At 36.4% G+C, this 23092-nt stretch overlaps 1 long non-coding RNA gene across 1 annotated transcript in view; it reads left to right on the top strand.

The window, feature by feature from the left end:
- LOC117074244 overlaps positions 1-23092 on the top strand; it is a 128307-nt gene that overhangs the window by 53466 nt on the left and 51749 nt on the right. The window lies entirely within an intron of this gene.

Raw genomic sequence — 23092 nt, 5'->3', positions numbered from 1 at the left:
AGAAGCTCTTCACACGCATTGTATTTGTACTAGATAATTCACACTAGAGAGAGGCAATGAGCTAAGCCCAGTATTAATTTCAGGCCACCTCCCTTCTTATTTAAAGGAAACCCATGCTGTTTTACAAAATTGTCAAATTTGGCTGCATTTCGTCTATTACTGTAATTGACATTCATCCCAAATGTCAGGTGGCTTTGTCTAAACCAAAGCAAATGGCCTTTTTTCGGTGTGTTTTCTTTCGTTCTGTTTTCATTATTATGGATCACAGTTGTGTGCTAGTGAACATAGGGTAATATTGGCAAGCATGTCACATTTTGTCTACTTTGCTATAGATATGCATTATAAAACTAAAAAAAAAAAAGACTTCATTGGCTATTCTATCTCCAGCCTGACCCATGGATAATTTTTTTGTCCCATACTTCTTCCCCCAAATTAAACATTTTAATGTACTCTCAATTTACAAAATGAGAAAAAAATCTATTTACTTTCAAAGATGAAGTATGTGTCTAAGCTGCATTTATATAGAGCCTCTGGCTTAAACATTTCTATCAAAATCTATTTTGTTACCCATTCAAAACCAGAATATGCACATCTCCAAGGGTGAATAAACAGCCCAAGTGAAATTTAAATTTTTGCAATTATTGATTTTGAAGTAGCCAAAATGCTTCAGGAAATACCTAGAAACTTTTATGTTTTATTTCAGGACACTCAAGAAACAGAAAGCTTATTTAAGTATGTATCAAGACGCAAAATGTTGTAGTAACTAGGTACAGTGGGCATCAGCTATCCAATATGGTTGGACCACCATTGTCTGCATTTGTATAATTTCCTACAGTGTAAATCCCACTTTCCAAGGAAGAATCCCTTTCTCCTGAAACAAACATTTAATTTGGTTTCTATAAATACAACACACCTGGGGAAGACTTTGCTTAGAAACTGAATCAGGCAGACAAAACTGAAAGATATGATACCTTCCTTTCTCAGAGTGGACTGTGGCAGAGCTGTAATCACAGCTTTCTGAATCTCAAGCTTCCTTATTTTGGCAGAGGCATCAGCTTCCTTGGTGGGCCAGTTGGGAGTGTGATTCTGGGAGTCGTTCCTGGAACTTAGCCTAATGTCTGTTTCCTCAGCCTCACGATGACTCTGTGAGCCACCCAAATCTTGTAACAAAATCCTTTCTTCCTAAAGAAGGTAGAGTGAATTCTGTTATCGCAACTAAGAATACTAGCATATTTGATAATTGCACTGCAGGATGGATGATACTAGCAGCCAGTTTGAGCTGGGAACAAATCAAATTATATAATAGCAAGAGCCTTGGCATGAAGGAAAATGATTTTGAAAGTGGGAGAGATCTAACTTGTTTCGACTGTGTTAATTTAATCTTGTGTGGTCCACAACATGATTTGAGCATCTGAACGACCATGTCTTATATTTATTTAATATAAAATAAAGCCCCAATGTGATTTAGAATATTGATCTTGAAAATATTTTACAGTAAAAAGTAGCCTGATATTAATGTAGTATTTTTATAGTGTTATCTTATTTTTTAAATAATATTTAATTATATTTTTCCAGCATATTAGTTGGAACTTAGAATAGTGTATAGAAAATAAAACATTATTTAGGCATAGGAAAAAAAATACCTACACAAATGCCTTTGCTTCACTCCAGACCTCCTGATTCTGAAATTCTAGTAGTAATCCCTAGTACTTTGCAGTTTTTAATAAACTTGCAAAATCATTCTTATGCATTCTTATGCACTAAAGTACAAGGAGCAGTGTTTTAGAATACTAAAATAAAATTATCTTTAAAGAATTCTAAAAAATTTATTTCAAAATTGTTGAAATTTGTTAACAAATTTATCACCCAGTTTTCAGTTCAGTGACTTTCACTCTAAAAGTTAAACACTGCATAAGAAAAAGTTGTTCTTAGAGATGAAATTTAAGTAGTTTTTTCCCAACTATCTTCTAAAATTCACAGCCAATAGTTTAAATATTCAAAACAAACAAAAGTTCAACTTTTACCCAATCATCCTTTTTCAACTACTTTTTTAGCCTTTTTTTTTTTTTTTTTTTTTTGATCAGTATAATAAGAAAAATGATCCAGGGGAATGTGGAGTGGTGTACAGTTCTCTTCCACTTAATTCAACATTTACTGAACACTTATTGTGTAGTAGTCATTGTGCTAGGCATTAAACTTGACATAAAGTGAAATAAAATAAAATAAATTAAAAGACCGTGATTCTTGTGTCAGTAAAGGAGGTGAGATGGACATGTGGACAGTTTTGGGGTGCACATATGATGTTCAGGAACATAGATCAAGGATTCTCGTCCTTGGCCGCACATTGAATCCCTTGAGATGCTTTAAAAATACTATTGCCTGGCTCCCACTTCCAGAATTTCTAATGTATTGTTCTGAGATGTGTGGCCTGGGCATCAAGATCTTAAAAAACTCCCCTGCTGATTCTAATGTGCAGCAGCCAATTGAGGATTAAGGCTCACAGTTGGTTCCTAGAGGAGATGATACATAAAACAAGCCTTGACGTAGATGAAGTAGCTGTCATTAATCAATTGGTAGGTCTACATCATAATCTAACAAGTCATTTGTTCAATTTATTGTTTACCAGAGTAATAAAACTAATTCAAATAAAGAAAAAGCCATAATAAAGTTATCTCCCATCTTTAAAAATAACTATATTTCTTTCCTTCCACTTTATTTTAGTATACAATTTTACCTATTTGATCTCATTTGATTTTTTTCAACAGAACCATGGGAGTGAAAAAAAAAATTAGAGGGGCTTTTTTCAAGAATGTGACAGTGAAGTTGCTGTGCACGTGAGGGAGTTCTGCTACCCAGATTTCACTGTGTAAGCCTGGGCTTTTTTCCAGCAGCTGTTCTTATTCTTGGGAGAAGTCAAGAGATTCAAGTTAAAATACCTTGGACTTGAATCAAAAAAAGTAGAGACATCTGGTGAAAAGAGTGATGCAAGGCTATATACTTGGGTGGAGGTCAAAGGAAAGGCAAGGGATTCAGTGGCCAAAAAGCAAGCAAAAGGGGTTGATGGGCCATGCTACCATGACTCCGCAATAACAGATAGCACTTGGGAAAATCAGCAGGTCATGTTGAAAACAACACATTCTGAGAAATGATGACAGATCCATTTATTTGCGACTTGGATTTAACTCATAAAAACGAACAAAGGAGGCTGCTGAAAGAAAATGTTCTACAGGAAGAGCCCTCAGAAAATCAGAAAATGCAAACTCAGGTTTTACTTATCAAAGAGCATGCTCTTAGTTTTAAAATAAGTACAGAATCTAAAATACAGCTGTCAGATGCTGTTTGCATGTCCTTTAGCCTTTCTTTTCACTGGTAAAGATACGTATTTTTTGCTCTATAGGATATGAATTAGCTTTGCTTTCTATAAATTGTTTGTATCATAAAATTATCAGGCTTCTTTAAAAAAATTTAGGCTGCAGAGTCATGCTAAGTCATTCATCCAGGAAGAGCCTGGATTACCTAATTAGAAACAGATGGTGCAAGGGTGGTGCCATCAGTGCACATTTAGTTGCACACCCTTTTTCAAATTCATACAGAAATGAGTGGAATATTAAAATTGGGACACACCTATATGTCAGGAAAATAAAATAATTTAAAGTAGGAAATCATTATTTTCCATAAATGTCTCCAAAGCCTTTATGGAGAAATAACAATAGAAACTATAATCTCCTCCTTCTTTCTTATATTAATGCTTTGTTTAAGATGCATTGCTTCTCTGAAATTTCCTCCTTGACTCCACCTACCCTTCCTCTATCCCTGAACTTACAAAGGTTCAGTTTGGTGTCCCTCTTCTATGCTCTGTCAGTGCCATATGATTATTACTATTATTGGTTATCTCTCTAAATTTTAATTATGTATTTATATCTTCTCAACAATTAAATTTACCCTTTATGACAATTAATAACAGTATAACTTCATATTTAATCATAAAATTAATAAGCTAATATTTGCTTCTCCTGCTAGAAAGCTACATGTAAACAATGACTATTGGTTCCATTCATCATATAGTCCTATACCTGCTTGAATCCTGCATATATTAGACACTTAAAACATGTTTGGTGAATCGAAGAATGAATGAACATAGGTGAGCTATTCAAACACAAGGACTGGATCTTATTTCTCTCCATTCCCAATATTTAATTATCTTCCTGGTCAGGGGACTGAGAATCCTAATACTTTCAAAGGCTAGGCAGATGATATAAATGTGTGAAGCAACCCTGCCCCTTGTAAACCTGTCAAGAGTGATGAGCTTGCAACAACCAGAAAGGCATGTATTGCTTAAAATCATGCACACAGCACTTTTCTTGCTGAAAAAAAAAAATGTCTGCAAGCTACTTTTTCAACTGGTCCACCAGTTTTATTGGTATTTCTAGGTTTTTAGTAAATACTGGTTAAAAATTAAATATTTTTGTTAATTCCTCTCTGTAGTCTTTGCTCAAAGTATTATTTCTCCATGTAACATTTTACTTTCAAAAACTCATTTATTCCTCTTTGTCACCTGTCTTGGCATATGCCTATTCTATATAACACTATTGAAATCTATCTGAAATGCTGTCATCCCTATCAAAGTATTCTTGCTCCAGGAAAGTACCATAAAGTAGAGGTTTAGATAATGAGCTCTAGTGCCAGCTGTTCACCTGCCATGCACTAGCTATGGGAGATCTGGACAAGTATCCAGTCTTTCTGTATTTCACTTTGCCCATCTGAAAGTAGGGATAATTTTAGTATGTATCTCATAATATCATTATATGTATAAATATCATATGTAGCAATGTATGAATATCATTATGAGATACATAATGCACAGTGTGTGGCACAAACTAAGTGCAATAGAAGTATTTATTGAATAACCTTTTTAGAAAGTAAAATGAATTAGATGTAAACTTGCCTCTTTTTTTATATGTATGACTTCTGTGAAATTGTTGCCTATAGATTGTTCAGTACATATTAGTCACGTTGCTGTAAAAATGAAATAAATTAAAAAATTCAACTGGGGTAAAAGGATACTGAATCCAGATGAAAATCTGGATGGGGGGGGTGTCAGGAGTAAACATTCTGCTTTATTTTTCTCTTTGGCACTTATGACATAATACATATTTATTTATTTGCTTATTGACGTCACTCCGCTAGAGCATGTTCCATGAAAGCAGGTAAATTATTTTGTTCACTGTTATACCTCCAGTGTTTTGCATATATTTAGTGCTTAATAAGTAAGTAGTTCTTGACTGAATGAATGAATAATACATTTAAAAGGCAGTCATATTCTTAGCTGAATTTTAATGAATATTGGATAGCTTGGAGTTTGAGGTTTTCTTCGTTGGCCAAATGGAGTTGTGATATCACTCCATTTCTCTTTTCTTTATGATATAAAATAATTATTTTTTCCTGCTCTGAGGGCCTAGAAGATGCTTCCATTTATTTATGTTTATATTTATATTTATTTTATTTTTTAAAATTTAACTTCTATTTTAAATGCAGGAGTACATGTTCAGGTTTGTTAAATAGGTAAACTTGTGTCATAGGGGTTTGTTGTATGGATTATTTAGTTACCTGGGTATTAAGCCTGGTACCCATTAATTACTTTTCCTGACCTTCTTCCCTCTTTCCCTTCACCCTCTGACAGGCCCCAGTGTGTGTTGTTCCCTTCTTTGTGTCCATGTATTCTCATCACTTAGCTCCCTCTTATAAGTGAGAACTTGTGGCATTTGGTTTTCCATTCCTGAGTTAGTTTGCTAAGGATAATGGTCTCCAGCTCCATTCTTTTGCTTAGGATTGCCTTGGCTATTCAGGCTCTTTTGGAGTCCATATGAATTTTAAAATAGCTTTTCTAGTTCTGTGAAGAATGTCGGTGGTAGTTTAATAGGAATAGCATAGAATCTATAAATTGCTTTGGGCAGTATGGCTATTTTCATGACATTGATTCTTCCTATCCATGAGCATGGAATGTTTTTCCGTTTGTTTGTGTCATCTCTGATTTCTTTGAGCAATGTTTTGTGGTTCTTCTTCAGAGATTTTTCAGCTCCCTGATTAGCTGTATTCTTAGGTATTTTGTGCATGGGTACGTGTGTGTGTGAGTGTGTGTGTGTGGCAATTGCAAATGGGATTGCATTCCTGATTTGGCTCTTGACTTGACTGTTGTTGGTGTATAGGAATGTTAGTGATTTTTGCACATTGATTTTGTATCCTGAGTCTTTGCTGAAGTTGTTTATCAGCTTAAGGAGCTTTTGGGCCAAGACTATGGGGTTTTCTAGATATAGAATCATGTCATCTGCAAACATGGGTAGTTTGACTTCCTCTCTTCCTATTTGGATGACCTTTATTGTTTTCTTTTGCCTGGTTGCCCTGGGCAGGACTGACAATGCTATGTTAAATAGGAGTGGTGAGAGAGGGCATCATTGTCTTGTGCCAGTTTTTAAAGGGAATGCTTCCAGCTTTTGCCCATTCAGTATGAGGTTGGCTGTGTGTTCATCATAGAGAGTTTTTAACATGAAAGGGTCTTGAATTTTATAGAAAGCCTTCTCTACATTTATTGAGATAATCGTGTGGTTTTTGTCTTTAGTTCTGTTTATGTGATTAATCACATTTATTGATTTGCCTATGTTAAACCAACCTTGCATCTCAGAGATAAAGCCTACTTGATTGTGGTTGACAAGCTTTTGATGTGCTGCTGGATTTGGTTTGCTAGTATTTTGTTGAGGATTTTTGCATTGATGTTCATCAAGGATATTGGCTTAAAGTTTCCTTTTTTGTTGTGTCTCTACCAGGTTTTGGTATTAGAATGATGCTGGTCTCATAGAATGAGTTAGGGAGGAGTCTCTCCTTTTTAGTTGTTTGGAATAATTTCAGCAGGAATGGTACCAGCTCTTCTTTGTACCTCTGGTAGAATTCAGCTGTGAATTTGTCTGGTCTTGGGCATTTTTTGGTTGGTAGGCTATTCATTTCTGAGTCAATTTCAGAGCTGGTTATTGGTCTGTTTAAGGATTCAATTTCTTCCTGGCTCAGTCTTGGGAGGGTATGTGTGTCCAGGATTTTACCCGTTTCTCCTAGATTTTGTAGTTCATGTGCATAGAAATGTTCATTATATTCTCTGATGTTTGCTTTTATTTCTCTGGGGTCAGTGGTAGTATCCCCTTTGTCATTTTGGATTGTATTTGGATCATCTCTCTTTTCTTCTTTATTGGTTGAGCTGGCAGTCTATTTTAGTATTTTTTTAAAAAAAAACAGCTTCTGAATTTGTTGATCTTTTGAATAGTTTTTCATATCTCAATCTCCTTCAGTTCAGCTCTGATTTTGGTCATTTCTTGTCTTCTGGTAGCTTTGAGATTTGTTTGCTCTTGGTTCTCTAGTTCTTTTAGTTGGGGTGTTAGGTTTAACTTGAGATTTTTCTAACTTATTGATGTGGGCATTTAGTGCTATAAATCTCATCCTTAGCACTGCCTTAGCTGTGTCCCAGAGATTCTGGCATGTTATATCTTTGTTCTCATTAGGTTCAAAGAACTTAATTTCTGCCATAATTTTATTATTTACCCAGAAGTCATTCAGTGGCAGGTTATTCAATTTCCATGTAATTGTATGGTATTGAGGATTTTGAGTGAATTTCTTAGTCTTGATTTCTAATTCGATTGTGCTATGATCCATAAGATTATTTATTATGATTTCACTTCTTTTGTGCTTGCTGAAGAGTATTTTACTTCTGATTATGTGATCAGTTTTATAGTATGTGATCTATTTTAGAATATGTGTCATGTGGCTATGAAAAGAATGTATATTCTGTTATTTGGGGGTGGAGAGTTCTGTAGATGTCTATCAAATTTATTTGATCCAGTGCTGAGTTCATGTCCTGAATATCTTTGTTAATTTTCTGTCTTGATGATCTGTCTAAAATTGCCAGTGGGATGTTAAAGTCTCCCACTATTGTTGTATAGGAGTCTATGTCTTTTTGAAGGTATCTAAGAACTTGCTTTATGAATCTGGGTGCTCCTGTGTTGGGTGCATGTATATTTAGGATAGTAAAATCTTCTTGTTGAATTGAACGCTTTACCCTATGTAATGTGCCCTTCTTTGTCTTCTTTGATCTTTGTTGTTTTAAAGTCTGTTTTGTCTGAAACTAGGGTTTCAACCCCTGCTTTTTTTTCTGTTTTCCATCTGCTTGTTAGATTTTTCTCCATCCCTTTGTTTTGAGCCTATACATGTCATTGCATGTGTGATGAGTCTCTTGAAGACAGCATGCCAACAAGTTTTTGTTCTTTATCCAGCTTGCTTGCCATTCTGTGTCTTTTAATTGGAGCAGTTAGCCCATTTACATTCAAGGTTAGTATTGATATGTGTGGATTTGATTCTGTCATCATGATTTTAACTGGTTATTTTACAGACTTGTTTATGTGTTTGCTTTATAGTATCACTAATCTGTGTGCTTCAGGGTGCTTTTGTAGTGGCTGGTAACAGTCTTTCCTTTTCATAGTTAAGTGCTTCCTTCAGGAGTTCTTGTATGCTGCCACATCTGGTGGTAACAAATTGCCTGAGAATTTTCTTGTCTGAAAAGGATCTTATTTCTTCTTCACTTAATAAAGCTTAGTTTGGATGGATATGAAATTCTGAGTTGGAATATATTTTGTTTAATAATTGAATATTGGCCCCCAATATCTTCTGGCTTACAGGTTTTCTCCTGAAAGGTCCACTGTTAGTCTGATGGGCTTCCCTTTGTAGGCGACCTGGTCTTTCTATCTGTCTGCCTTTAGCATTTTTTCTTTCATTTGAACCTCGGAGATTCTGACGATTATATGTCTTGGAGATAATCTTCTTGAGAAGTTTCTTACTTGAGTTCTCTGCATTTCCTGAATTTGAATGTTGGCCTCTCTAGCTAGTTTGGGGAAGTTTTCATGGATGATATCCTGAAATATGTTTTCCAAGTTACTTATGCTGCCCTAATCTTTTTCAAAGACACCAGTGAGTCATAGATTTGGTCTCTTTACATAATCCCATATTTCTCAGAGGTTTTCTTCATTGAAATATGTTTTCCAAGTTGCTTATGCTGTCCTCATCTCTTTCAAAGATACTAGTGAGTCGTAGATTTGTTCTCTTTACGTAATCCCATATTTCTCAGAGGTTTTCTTCATTCTTTTTTATTTTTTCTCTATTCTTATATAATTGTCTTATTTTTGAATGCCAGTCTTCAAATTCTGAAATTCTTTCTTCCGCTTGGTCTATTCTATTAATACTTGTGATTGCATTATGAAATTCCTGTAGTGTGCTTTTCAGCTCATCAGGTCAGTTACATTTTTTTCCTATATCAGCTATTTTGTCTGTGAGCTCCTGAGTTGTTTTATCATGATTTTTACCTTCCTTGAATTGGATTTCAATGTACTCCTGTAGCTCAGTGATCTTTATTCTTATCCATATTCTGAATGTTATTTCTGTCATTTCCACCATCTCAGCCCAGTTCAGAATCCTTGTTGGAGAGGTGATGTAGTTGTTTGAAGGAAAGAAGGCATTCTAGCTGAGTTTTCAAGGTCCCTGCACTGATTCCTTCTCAATTTGTGGGCTTATCTACTTTCAATCTTTGAGGCTGCTGACCTTTGGATTTTTAAAAAATCTTTTATCCTGTCTGATGACCCTCAGGATTTGATTGTAGTATATGGTGGATTTAGCTGACAGATTTTATTTCTGGAAAATTTTAGGGGCCAACCCTCAGCTCTTAACTCCTGGATTAAGTGTTCTTATTCTGGGAGACTTGTCTTGGGCCTCGACTTTGTTATCTTACTCCTTGAGATGCAGAATCCACTGCACTTGGGGAACTAAGGGGTTCCCAGAGTTGGGTTGGTTGCTACACTCTAATGGGTGGTGTCAGGCAAAGTGTTTCATAGTGCAGTAACAGCAGGCTCTGTCTACATTAGCCTGTGCCAATAGCAGCAGTAGTGGCAGCTGAGGCAGAATGCTAGCAGGTGCCAGGGTGCCCTCCTCTCTGTAGGCATTCACCACAGTGGTAGAGGCAATGCAGCTGTTTGTGGGTGGGGGACCCCTGCTGGCAACTGTGTATGCAGTCAGATTGGAGGTGGTGTTGACTCAGGGGCAGGGTACTGGTAGGCACAGGTCTGGGTTCCTTCTCTGTACCCTGCAGGAAGGGGTGTTCACTCAGCATAGGGTGAACTCACTCACAGTTCACCCTGCGTAGTGTTAGTGCAAGGGCAGAACACAGGCGGAAGTGGGGCTGGCTGGCTCTATGCCTACCAAGGCTCAGTCTCCAGTGGAAATCTGTGGGGGATGTGGGAATGAACTGCATTCCTGCCCACTGGTGGGGCAAGGAAAGCAAAACCCACCTGCGCAGATATGTACCAGCAAAGTGATGTGGGGAGTTGCCATGAGCTGGGAGGAAGCTGCAGTGTGGGGAAGGAGCAGGTGGGCTGGTGAGTGGCCATAGGGGCTGCCTTGCTAGAGCTCTCTGCTGGTCAGGCAGAGTCTGCAAGTGCAAAAGCTATGGTGTGGGCCTCTCAGGCACCTAAGACTGCCCTGCAAGCAGGCATGGCCAGGGTGGGGCCTGGGAGAGGCCAGCACACCAAAGAATGCTCAGATCAGACTGGCCCTGTCTGATGGGCAAGAACACCCTGCAGAGTTCAGGTCAGATAGTTCCCCTAGGTCTAAAGCCTCCTGTAGGAACAAGTCAAGCTTAGGGGGATGGCTGCCTCTGGCTGTCCTCTGCTGCAGATGCTCCCACACCAAACTCTCTGGGCTGTACATCTGCTAGTTTCCTGCCCCACCACTTCACTAAGCAGCTCTCTGCCAACTTGAGTGTCTGTGGTGGTTAAGGGGACTTCTCCTGCTGGGATGTAAGAAGACCATAGTGAGAGGGAGTTTTTTCTTGTCATTTCAACTCACCCGTTCCTCTGGAGCCATTAGGGACTGGGAATAAATCCTCATGTGTGGTAGGCCCATGCAGTGTTCCCAGCTTTCTCCCCCTTCAACTCAGCTTCTATGTCTTCCCTCTATCCACTCTCAGGTCCTTCCCTCTGAAGATCTGTTAGGAGCATGACAGTTGTCTCAGTCCCTCAGTGGGAGCTGTTCCACTTGGTTGTCTCTAGTCAGCCATCTTGCCCTCCTTCTCAATTATTTTTAACGGCATCATTGAAGTATAGTAAAAATACAATAAACTAAAGAGATTTAAAGTGAAATTTTATAAGTTTTGTCATATGTATACACCTGTGAAACCATCACCACAAGCAGGATAGTGAACATAATGTATTCATTATCCCTAAATGTTGCCTTGTGCCCTTATGTAATTTCTTTATCCTTTCTCTCCTGTCCCACACTCCCCAGGCAATCATAGCTCTGCTTTCTATCACTATAGATCAGTTTGCATTTCTTATAGTTTTATATAAGTGAGTCATTCAGTATCTATTCTTTTTTCTCTCTGATTATTTTCACTCACCTTAGTTAGAGATTTATCCATGTTGTTGCGTGTATCAATAATTTACCCATGTTGTTGCAGGTATCCATGTTGTTGTACATGTCATTCCTTCTTATTACTAATTAATATTTGATTGTGTGGATCATTCATAATTTGTTCATTCATTCACCTGTTTATAAACGTATAATTATTTCCAGTTTTGTGTTATTATGGGTAAAGCTGCTATCAACATCTTATACCAGTCTTTGCATGAATATATTTCTTCTTTTCTCTTGGACAAATGTGTAGGAGTAAAATGGCTAGATCATATTGTACCATTTTACATTTCTACAAGTTCTTCCATGACCTTACCAATATTTGGTTGGTCAGTCTCTTTAATTTCAGCCATTTTAATAGGTATGTAGTGGTATCTCATGGAGGTTCTGATTTGCATTTTCCTAACAAGTAATGATGTTGAGAATATTTTTATAATTTTACTTGACAAATATATGTCTTCTTTGGTGAGATGTTTGTTATAATCCTTTGCCCATTCAAAAAACTGGGTTTTCTTTTTGTTATTCAATTTTAAGAGATCTTTATAGACTCTGAATATAAGACTTTTATCAGACATTTGATTTGCAAATATTCTGTCCTCATTTGTGTCTTGTCTTTTTATGTACTTCACAGTGCCTTTGAGAAGCAGATATTTTAAGTTTTGATGAAGTCCAAATTATCATTTTTGTTTTTTTCATGGTTTATGCTTTTGATGTCATGTTTAAGAAATATTTGAATGTGGTGAGTCTCATGGCAGCAAAGATGTTTTTGATAAGCAGTACTGGTTTCAAAGAGGCAATGGAAAGCAAGAGGGTCAAGAATACAACCCTGAGATACAAAGGCATGACAGGATCAAAATCCTCAATTTAGAGGTTTTAATAGAAATCTAGTTTTAAGTGAAGAGAACAGCTACCACTTCTAGTTGCTCATTGGAAATTTCTAGTGTGCTTTAGCCAAATCCCAGTGCCTGCCTAGATGGACTCCACCCCTGATAAATTTAACTATAATATCTATGAATCAAATGCAGGCATTAGTATTTTAAATTTCTCCAGACAATTCATATATGTAACCAGGATTGAGTATTATTGAGTTGAAGCAAAAAGATAAAGGAATATTCTGGAGTTACCTCAGCAAGATCATGGAATAAGAAGTCTCAGAACTCATTCTCCCACATTTAACAACAAAATACTACACAAAATTCCTTTAAAAGAGGTTTAGAATATAGTTAAAAGTTGCAGTATTCCAAACCTGAGAACCTACCAAAATGGGTAAGAAGAACAGTTTCACTCTACCCATGCCAGTCCCTCCCACAAGACAGCACAGTTCAGTGTCAAGAGAGCTCATCTGGCCCATGACTTCTCTCTTGAGGGGAAATAGTGAGGCTTCATGTCACTCTTCTTTCAGTGTGCTGTCAAAGAATCTGGTTTTTGTCTCACCTCGTATGTAGTGTTTATGGATCTGCCATAGCTCAGATGCCTTTGGGAAGTTAAGAACAAAGAAAAGTGGGGAGCTTCTTGCTATGACTGGTACAGCTCTGTGAGATTGAGAGAAAGTGCAGAACTGAGGAGTTTTCCACAGTAGGAAGGAAGAAGCAGAGTACATGAACATCTATGGAAACAGTTTAAGAGGCTCTCAGAATCTCTAGCAATAAAATCTGGTTGATGAAAATCTTATCTCATCTAAGTTAGTCTATAAACACTGGGAAAGGTGGCTGATAACTCTAATGTGCAGGCACCAAAGCAAAGCTACAAGGATGATGATCAATCAAGGAAATATACCATGATTAAAGGAACAAAATAAATCTTCAATAAGCATCTCTAATTAAACTAAAGAGCTTTTGCACAGCTAAAGAAACTACCATCAGAGTGAACAGGCAACCTACAGAATGGGAAAAAATTTTTGCAACCTACTCATCTGACAAAGGGCTAATATCCAGAATCTACAAAGAACTCAAACAGATATACAAGAAAAAAACAAACAACCCCATCAAAAAGTGGGGAAAGGATATGAACAGACATTTCTCAAAAGAAGACATTCATACAGCCAACAGACACATGAAAAAATGCTCGTCATCACTCACCATCAGAGAAATGCAAATCAAAACCACAATGAGATAGCATCTCACACCAGTTAGAATGGCAATCATTAAGAAGTCAGGAAACAATAGATGTTGGAGAGGATGTGGAGAAATAGGAACACTTTTACACTGTTGGTGGGATTGTAAACTAGTTCAACCATTATGGAAAACAGTATGGCGATTCCTCAAGGATCTAGAACTAGATGTACCATATGACCCAGCCATCCCACTACTGGGTATATACCCAAAGGATTATAAATTACTCTACTACAAAGACACATGCCCACGTATGTTTATTGCGGCACTATTCACAATAGCAAAGACTTGGAATCAACCCAAATGTCCATCTGTGACAGACTGGATTAAGAAAATGTGGCATATATACACCATGGAATACTATGCAGCCATCAAAAAGGATGAGTTTGCGTCCTTTGTAGGGACATGGATGCAGCTGGAAACCATCATTCTTAGCAAACTATCACAAGAAGAGAAAACCAAACACCGCATGTTCTCACTCATAGGTGGGAACTGAACAATGAGATCACTTGGACTCGGGAAGGGGAACATCACACACTGGGGCCTATCATGGGGAGGGGGGAGGAGGGAGGGATTGCATTGGGGAGTTATACATGATATAAACGTTATGCACATGTACCCTAGAACTTAAAGTATAATAAAAAATAAAAATAAAAATAAAAAAAAAAAGAAGAAGTGGAGATCTATGAATAGCCTAACAAAGAATTAAAAATAATCATTTTTAAATAAGCTCATTAAGTTACAAAAGAATACAGACAGACAACTAAACAAAATCAGGAAACCAACACGTGAACAAAATGAGACTATTAACAAGGAGATAAAAACCATAAATAGGGCCGGGCGCGGTGGCTCAAGCCTGTAATCCCAGCACTTTGGGAGGCCGAGACGGGCGGATCACGAGGTCAGGAGATCGAGACCATCCTGGCTAACACGGTGAAACCCCGTCTCTACTAAAAAATACAAAAAACTAGCCTAGCCGGGCGAGGTGGCGGGCGCCTGTAGTCCCAGCTACTCAGAGGCTGAGACAGGAGAATGGCGTAAACCTGGGAGTTGGAGCTTGCAGTGAGCTGAGATCCGGCCACTGCACTCCAGCCCGGGCGACAGAGTGAGACTCCGTCTCAAAAAAAAAAAAAAAAAACCATAAATAGAAAACCAAACAGAAATTCAAGAGCTAAAGAATGTAAAAATTGAATTGAAAAATTAAATAGTTTCAAAAGCAGACTTCATGAAATAAAATAATAGCAAACCCAAAGACAAATCATGTAAAATTATCTGTCAGAGAATCAAAAATAGCAAATGAAATGCAAAAGAGTAAAGAAAGCCTAAGAGACTTATAAGAGACTATAAAGAGCACCAATATGCATTATGGGGGACCCAGAAGAAGAAGAACAGAAAGAAGAAAAAAAATTATTTAAAAAAATGACATGTTTTAGTAAGAGATCTAGGAAATCAAAACAAAACAAAACAAACAAATAAAAAAAGAAATAATGTTTGAAAATTTCCAAAATCTGGAAATGTAAATGGACAACCAAATTCATGAAGCCAAAAGAATGCAAAAAATAGTGAACCCAAAGAAGTGTACACAGACCCAAAGAAGTGTACACAGAGACACATAGGAATCAAATTATCAAAATTCAAACACAAGGAGAATTTTGAAGGGAACAAAAGAAAAGTGACTTGCCATGTACAATGGAAACATCCCCAAGACTAGTAGCAGATTTACCAACAGAAGCCTTGCAGGCCAGAAGAGAGTAAGATGATATATTCAAGTAACTAAAAGAAAAAACAAACAAAACTCTATCAACCAGAATACCATATTAAGCAAAACTACCCTTCCAAAATGAGGAAAATATAAAGACTTTTTGAGGCAAATAAAACCTGAGAGTTCCTCACTACTATCACTGTCTTATAAGAAATACAAAAGGGAATTATTCAAGTTGAGATGAAAGGATGCTAAATAGTAACACAGAAACATAAGAAAATGTAAAACTTACAGTAAAGGTAAATATATGTACAAATACAGAAATATCATAGTATACTATTGGTATCGCTTTTAACTTTAGTATAAAACCAAAAGACAGAAGTATTAAAAATAACTATAAGTACAAAATTTGTTAATGGATATACATAAAAAAGATATAAATTGTTTCATTTATAACATAAAGTGTAGGGGGTTGCTAAAGTGTAGCTCTTTTGTATTCCATTATATTATGTTGATTCAAAAGTAATTGTGGTTTTGGACCGTGGATTTTAAATCATTATAACTAGGCTCAGACACATCTTTATTAATCAAAATAGGAACCATTACAATCAACACATTTTTGACAATGAGAAATAAGTTTGTTTATTCCTGTAGCATAAAAATCTGTGCTTTGGGATTTGATGAACTCTTGGAAAGCATTTTCTGCATCCTGCTGGTTGTGGAAATGTTTTCCCTGCAAAATGTTGTAGAGATGCTTGAAGAAGTGGTAGCTGGTCGACAAGAGGTCAGGTGAACATGGTGGATGGGGCAAAACTTCATAGCCCCATTCTTTCAACTTTTGAAATGTTGGCTGTGCAATGTGTGATCAGGCATTGTCATGGAGGAGAATTGGGCCCTTTCTGTTGACCAATGCTGGCTGCAAGCATTGCAGTTTTTGGTGCATGTCATTGATTTGCTGAAGATATTTCTCAGATGTTATAGTTTTGCCAGGGTTCAGAAACCTGTAGTGCATCAGACTAGCAGCAGACCAGCAAACAGTGACCATAACTTTTTTTGGTGCAAGTTTGGCTTTAAGAAGTGCTTTGGAGCTTCTTCTCGGTTCAGCTGCTGAGCTGGTTGCTGCTGGTTGTAGAAAATCCACGTTTCATCACACATCACAATCCAACCAAGAAATGGTGCCTTGTTGTTGCATAGAATAAGAGAAGATGACACTTCAGTAGGACAATTTTTTTCATTTTCGTTCAGCTCATGAGGCATCCACTTATTGAACTTTTTCACCTTTCCAATTTCCTTCAAATGCTGAACAACCATAAAATAGTTGATATTGAGTTCTTCAGCAACTTCTCATGTAGTTGTAAGAGGATCAGATTAGATGATTGGTCTCTGTTGGTCGTTGTCAACTTCCAATGGCCAGCCACTATGCTTCTCATCTTCAAGGCTGTCATGTCGTTTGCCAAACTTCTTGAACCACCACTTCATTTTACATTTCTTAGCAGTTCCTGGGCCAAATGCATTGTTGATGTTGCGTGTTGTCTCTGCTGCTTTACGGACCATTTTGAACTCGAATAAGAAAATTGCTCAAATTTGCTTTTTGTCTAACATCATTTCCATGGTCTAAATTAAATATAAAATAAACAGCAAGTAATAACTCATTAATAAAAAAGAAAAGCAAGAAATGCACACTAAAATGACATGTAATGTAACCACATTTACTTAAAAATGTATTTCAATATCAAATGGCAAATTTCAACAATGCAAAAACTGCAATTACATTTGCACAAACCTAATAGTTATGTTTCTAATCAGCTTAGACTGTTATACCTGTAAGATATTTTATGTAAGCTTCATGGTAACCACAAAGAAAATATCTGTAGATAATAAACAAAATAATTAACTGGGTGTGGTGGCATGAGCCTGTAATCCCAGCTACTTAGGAGGCTGGGGAAGGAGAATCACTTGAACCTGGGAGGCGGAGGTTGCAGTGAGCTGAGACTGAGATGGTGTCACTGCACTCTAGCCTGAGCAACAGAGTGTGACTCTATCTAAAAAAAAAAAAAAAAGAAAAGAAAAGAAAGAAAGAAAGGAAAGAAGAGAGAGAGAGAGAAAGAAAGAAAGAAAGAAAGAAAGAAAGAAAGAAAGAAGAAAGAAAGAAAAGAAAGAGAGAGAAAGAAAGAAGGAAGAAAGAAAGAAGAAAGAAAGAAAGAAAGGAAAGAAAGAAGAGAAAGAAAGAAAGAAAGAAAGGAAAGAAAGAAAGAAAGAAAGAAGGAAGGAAGGAGGAAGGAAAAGGAAGGGAGGGAGGGAGGGAGGGAGAGAGAGAGAGAGAGAGGAGACTGGGCACGGTGACTCAGGCCTGTAATCCCAGCACTTTGGGAGGCCAAGGTGGATGAATCACAAGGTCAGGAGATCGAGACCATCCTGGCTAACACATTGAAACCCTGTCTCTACTAAAAGTACAAAAAAAAAAAAAAAAATTAGCCGGGCATGGTGGCATACACCTGTAGTCCCAGCTACTCGGGAGGCTGAGGCAGGAGAATGGCCTGAACCCAGGAGACAGAGCTTGCAGTGAGTAGAGATCGTGTCACTGCACTCCAGCTTGGGTGACAGAGTGAGACTCTGTCTCAAAATTTAAAAAAAAAAAAAAAAAAGAAGAAAGAAAGAAAGAAAGAAAGCGAGTGAAAGAGAGAGAGAAAGGAAAGAAGGAAAATAGGGAAAGGAATCAAAAGCCATCACTAAAAAACCACCAATGAAACACAAAAGAAGACAGCAAGAGAAGAAAAGAAAAATGAAAGAACTGCTGTCTTATGTCTCCATGAAACATATAAAATTAAGCTGTAACCCAATCATGTTGGGCACATGTTTTCAGGACCTATGCCTTATATTTATATAAGACAAAATATACTTTAAGTTAATAAAAGTCACAGGAGATGAAGAATAACATTATATACTGATAAAATAATCAAATAATGAAGAAAGTATAACAATTATAAATATGTACGCACCCAGCATTAGTGTACCTAACTATATAAAGCAAACATTGATAGATGGAAGAAATAAAAAGCAATAGATAATGGTAAGAGACTTTAATATTCCTCTTCCAGTAATTAATAGAACACCCTGAAAGAAAAAGCAATAAGGAAACAGTGGACTTGAACAAAATCATAACTCAAGTGAACCTTTCAGAAATATAGGTAATATTACATCCAACAAGAGCAGAATATGCATTCTTTTTAAGCACACATAAAAGATTCTGTAGGATGGATTAGATGTTAGGTCACTAAATAAGTGTTAACAAATTTAAGAGTATTGAAATCACTCCAAGTACATTTTTCAACCACAATGAAATAAAACTAGAAATCAATAGTAGCAGAAGTATTGGAAAATTCACAAATATGTGGAAATTAAATAATACACTTCTGAAAAACCAATAAATAAAACAAGAAATCAAAACAGAGAGGAAATATCCTGAGACAAATGAAAACAAAAACACAACATACCAAAATAGTGGGACACACAAAAGACAATACTAAGAGGGAACTTTATAGTAAGAAATACCTACATTAGGAAATAAGAAGGATCTCAAATAAAAAATGTAACTATATACCTGAATAAATTAGAAAAAGAAAAATGAACTAAGCCCAAAGTTAGCATAAGGAAGGAAGCAGTATAGTTTAGAACAGAAATAAGTGAAATAAATGAAAGAAAAACAATAGAAAACATCAATGGAATTAAGTTGATTTTTTTAAAAGATAAAATTGTCAAACCTTTAGTTATATTCATTATAAAACAGAATACTCAAATAAAAAAATCAGAACTGAAAGAAGAGACATTACAACTAATGTCATAGATATAAAAGGGATCACAAGAGACTCCAAGTAACAATTATACACCAATAATTTGGATGGTGTTCAAGTTAAAAAACTTACAAAGGTTACAGGAAAGAAAATCAACATACAAAAATTATTTGCATTTCTGTATACTGACATTAAACTCTCTGAAAAGGAAATTAAGAAAATGATTATGTTGATGAAAAAGCCAAACTCTGTAAAATATCTAAAGAGATTTATTCTGAGCCAAATATGAGTGAACAAGGCCCAAGACATAGTCTCAAGAGGTCCTGAAAACATGTGCCCAAGGTGGTTGAGTTACAGCTTAATTATATATGTTTCATGGAGACATAAGACATCAATCAATACATGTAGGGTATACATTTGTTTAGTTGAGAAATGTGGAACAGCTCAAAGCAGGGACTTCCAGGTCATAGGTGGACTCAAAGATTTTCTGATTGGCAATTGGTTGAAGGAGTCATTATTTAAAGATCTGGAATCAATAGAAAGCAGTGTCTGGGTTAAGATGAGTGGTTGTGGAGATGAAGGTTCTTATTATGTAGATGAAGTCTCAAAGGCAGCCACCCTTAGAGGCAATAGATGGCAAATATTTTCTAATTCAGTTCTTTTTAAGGTGGTAGACTCTCAACTAATCTCCTTAGGCTCAGAAAGAGACCTGAAAGGAAGGCGATTCTCTACAGAATGTAAATTTCCCCCACAAGAGCCAACTTTGCCAGGCCACTTCAACGTATGTCAAATAAGTATATTTTGAGATTAAATACTTCAATTTCCTTTAGGGCCTGCTATTTGCCATGTGATGCTCTGCTAGGATCAGATTGAATTTGGTATCATACTGCTACAAAGAATCAGTTTTGTCAGTGTAAAGATCTCTGTTTTAATGTTAATGCTGGTCAGTTGTGCCTGAATTCCAAAGGAAGGAGAGTATAATGAGGCAAAACTGAACCCCCTTCCCATCATGGCCTGAAATAGTTTTTCAAATTTTTTTTTGGAATCTTCTTGGCCAAGAGGAAGGGTCCATTCAGTCATTTGGGGGGCTTAAATTTTTACTTTTGGTTTACAATTCCATTTATGATAGCATCAAGAACAATAAAATACTTAGGCATAAACTTAAACAAAGAAGTGAAAGACCTGTACATTGAAGACTACAAAAAAAAAAAAAAACTGCTGAAAGAAATTGAGGAAGACCAAATAAATGGAAAAACACCTTATTTTAAAACCTATCAAATTTTATATATTAATTATGTGCAGCTTTTTGTGCATAACAATTACACATTAATAAACCTATTAAAATAAAGGGAACATTCTGAACAATAGTAGGGGATTAAGAGAGTTGCCTGACTGCAAAGGAGAAGATTCAAGAGTTTCAGAACTGAGTGGAGAAATAAGAACTGGATCAAGGGTAAGAAAAGTCAGTTAAATGAAATAAAGAAAACATGTAGAATAAGGTTTGAGATCACAACACCTTTGAGGAGATGAGTACAGTAGCTGATGGCCAAATTATGTAATTACTCTGGGATGGAGTGATTCCAGTGCCTGTTCACCTCTCTGTTGGCAACCGGAGGCACTGTCAGTTGGATTGGATGATCACTATGCTTAAAATATTTCTACTATTATTACTGAAACTGCTGTGACTCTAAGGACAGAGATGATGACAATTACAAAATATCTCTTGAATCTGTTCATTTTCCTCCACATTTACCATTTTATTCTACTCCAGGCCACCATCATCTCTTAACTGGAACATTGCAGTAGCTGCCAGACTGTAATCTCTGCTTTTGCTTTTCCCTAGTTCTAGGATAATTCTCCAAAAGTCAATCAAATGTGGGATGGTTTATTTGCTAACTCTCTTTGAAGTATTTGTTTTATTTTATTTTATTTTATTTTTTTACAATTTATGGTTATGTTCACTTTGTCTTTGCCTCAGCTTCCTGATGCAACTGTAGCCAGAAGAGGAGCGAGAAGAGGACATTGGGGTGCATGAGAAGAATATATTATAAAAGAATATTGCTTGATTAAAAAACAATTTTTTACTGAATAATACTGCTTAATTTAGAAAAATGCCAGTGAGGGCTTTAAAATTGTGTCTTACACATATCTGGATCTCTTTCACAGTCTCTGCACTTTCCCCACATTCCCTGTGAGTTTTTTGTTTCTTCTTCCTTTTGACTTGTTTATTTTCTTTAGAGACAGTGTCTTGCTCTGTCACCTAAGCCAAAGTGCAGAAACATGACCGTAGCTCACTTTAACCCCCAACTCCTGGACTCAAGTGATCCTCCAGCGTCAGCCTCCTGAGTAGCTGGGATTACAGGCACACACCACCACAACCAGCTAATTAAATTACAGCTGGGATTACAGGCACACACCACCACAACCAGCTAATTAAAAAACAAAATGTAGAGACAGGATCTCACACTGTTGCCCAGGCTGGTCTCCACTCCTGGCCTCAAGCAGTCCTCCTGCCTCAGCCTCCCAAAGTTCTGGGATTATACACATGAGCCACCATGCCCAGCCTCTTCATCCTCTTTAAAAAGTAGTGTTATCACAAATGCATGTATGCTTAAAGTAGCTATATATTTAGTTGAGCTTGTTTTACATTTCTATACACATAATATTGTTACTGAAAAAGCAGAGGTTCAGTCTAGGTCCTGCCGCTTGCCATAAAGAAAGTCATTCACTGAGATGCCAATTATTGCCAAGGAAGAAGGCCTTAATTGGATGCTGCAGCTGAGGAGATGGGAGCTCCATCTCAAATCCATCTGCCTGACTGACTAAAACTACGGGTTTATATAGTAGGGAATAAATGCAACAATATGCAAGAAACAAGAACTTAGGGAGGGGCAAGCAAGCAATCATAATGAATGAGGGATCTGGCATCTCATTGTCTGGATGTGGTGCTCTGGTGAATTTCAGTTCTTTGGTACTTTGGGAGGCCTGAAGGTCATTTCCTGAGGAAGGAACTCAGAGCAAACAGATGTAAGGTTCAAGCTTTAAGACGATGAGTCAACTTCTGTGTTTATCCAAACAACTATCTATGGGACTATTGGGTTGATTTCAGCGTTATATTGTATGTAGCCTTCTGGGTCTTGATGACTTTTTATTCAACATATGACTTTTATTCAACATTATATATGTTATTGCATACAGTAGAATTTTTTTTTATTTTCACTGTCATACAATATTCAAATATGTGATGGCATCACAATTTTTCATTAATTTCGTGTTAGACTCTGGGTGACTTTCAGTTTTCTGATAATATAAAGACTACCGCGATAAACATTGTACATATCTTGCAGTCACTTGAATAGTTTTTCTAGGATATATACCTAGTAGTGGAATTTCTGAGTTATGGTATATACAATACTCAACTTTGGAACATAATAATACACAGTTTACCAATGCAGTTGTACAAATTTATGCTTTCAAAAGCAATGTGTATAAATTACTCACTCCAACACTAGATGTAGTCAGACTTTTTAATTTTTGCCTATCTCTCAGATATAAAGTTTCTCATTCTGGTCTTAATATTCATTTATCTGATTGCAAATGAGATGAAGCATCTTGTGTATCTAGCAATTCCTTATCCATGAAATATATATTTGTGTCAGTTTATCTATTAACTTATTTATTTTTATTATTAATTTGTGGGAGTTCTTTACAAATACTTAATTTGAACTCTTTGTTAAGAATGTATGTTACAAATATTTTCTCTTGGTTTATGGCTAGTTTTTTTAAATTTTTCTTTCACTGATCTATCTTTTGCTGAACATATGTTCTTAATTTTAATGTAGTTAAGTCTATCATATTCTTTTGATTAGTGATTTTTGTGTTTTATGTAAAAAACCTTCCTTAACCAAAGGTCAGAAAGGCATTCTCCTATATTTTCAACTTAATGCTCTTTTTCACATTGAATTTCTTACCTACCTAGATGACAACCATAGTAC

The sequence above is a fragment of the Trachypithecus francoisi genome, unplaced genomic scaffold, assembly GCF_009764315.1.
Source record: "Trachypithecus francoisi isolate TF-2019V2 unplaced genomic scaffold, Tfra_2.0 Lachesis_group5, whole genome shotgun sequence".
Lineage (NCBI taxonomy): Eukaryota > Metazoa > Chordata > Mammalia > Primates > Cercopithecidae > Trachypithecus > Trachypithecus francoisi.
This window is presented reverse-complemented; position numbering and strand designations above follow the sequence as displayed.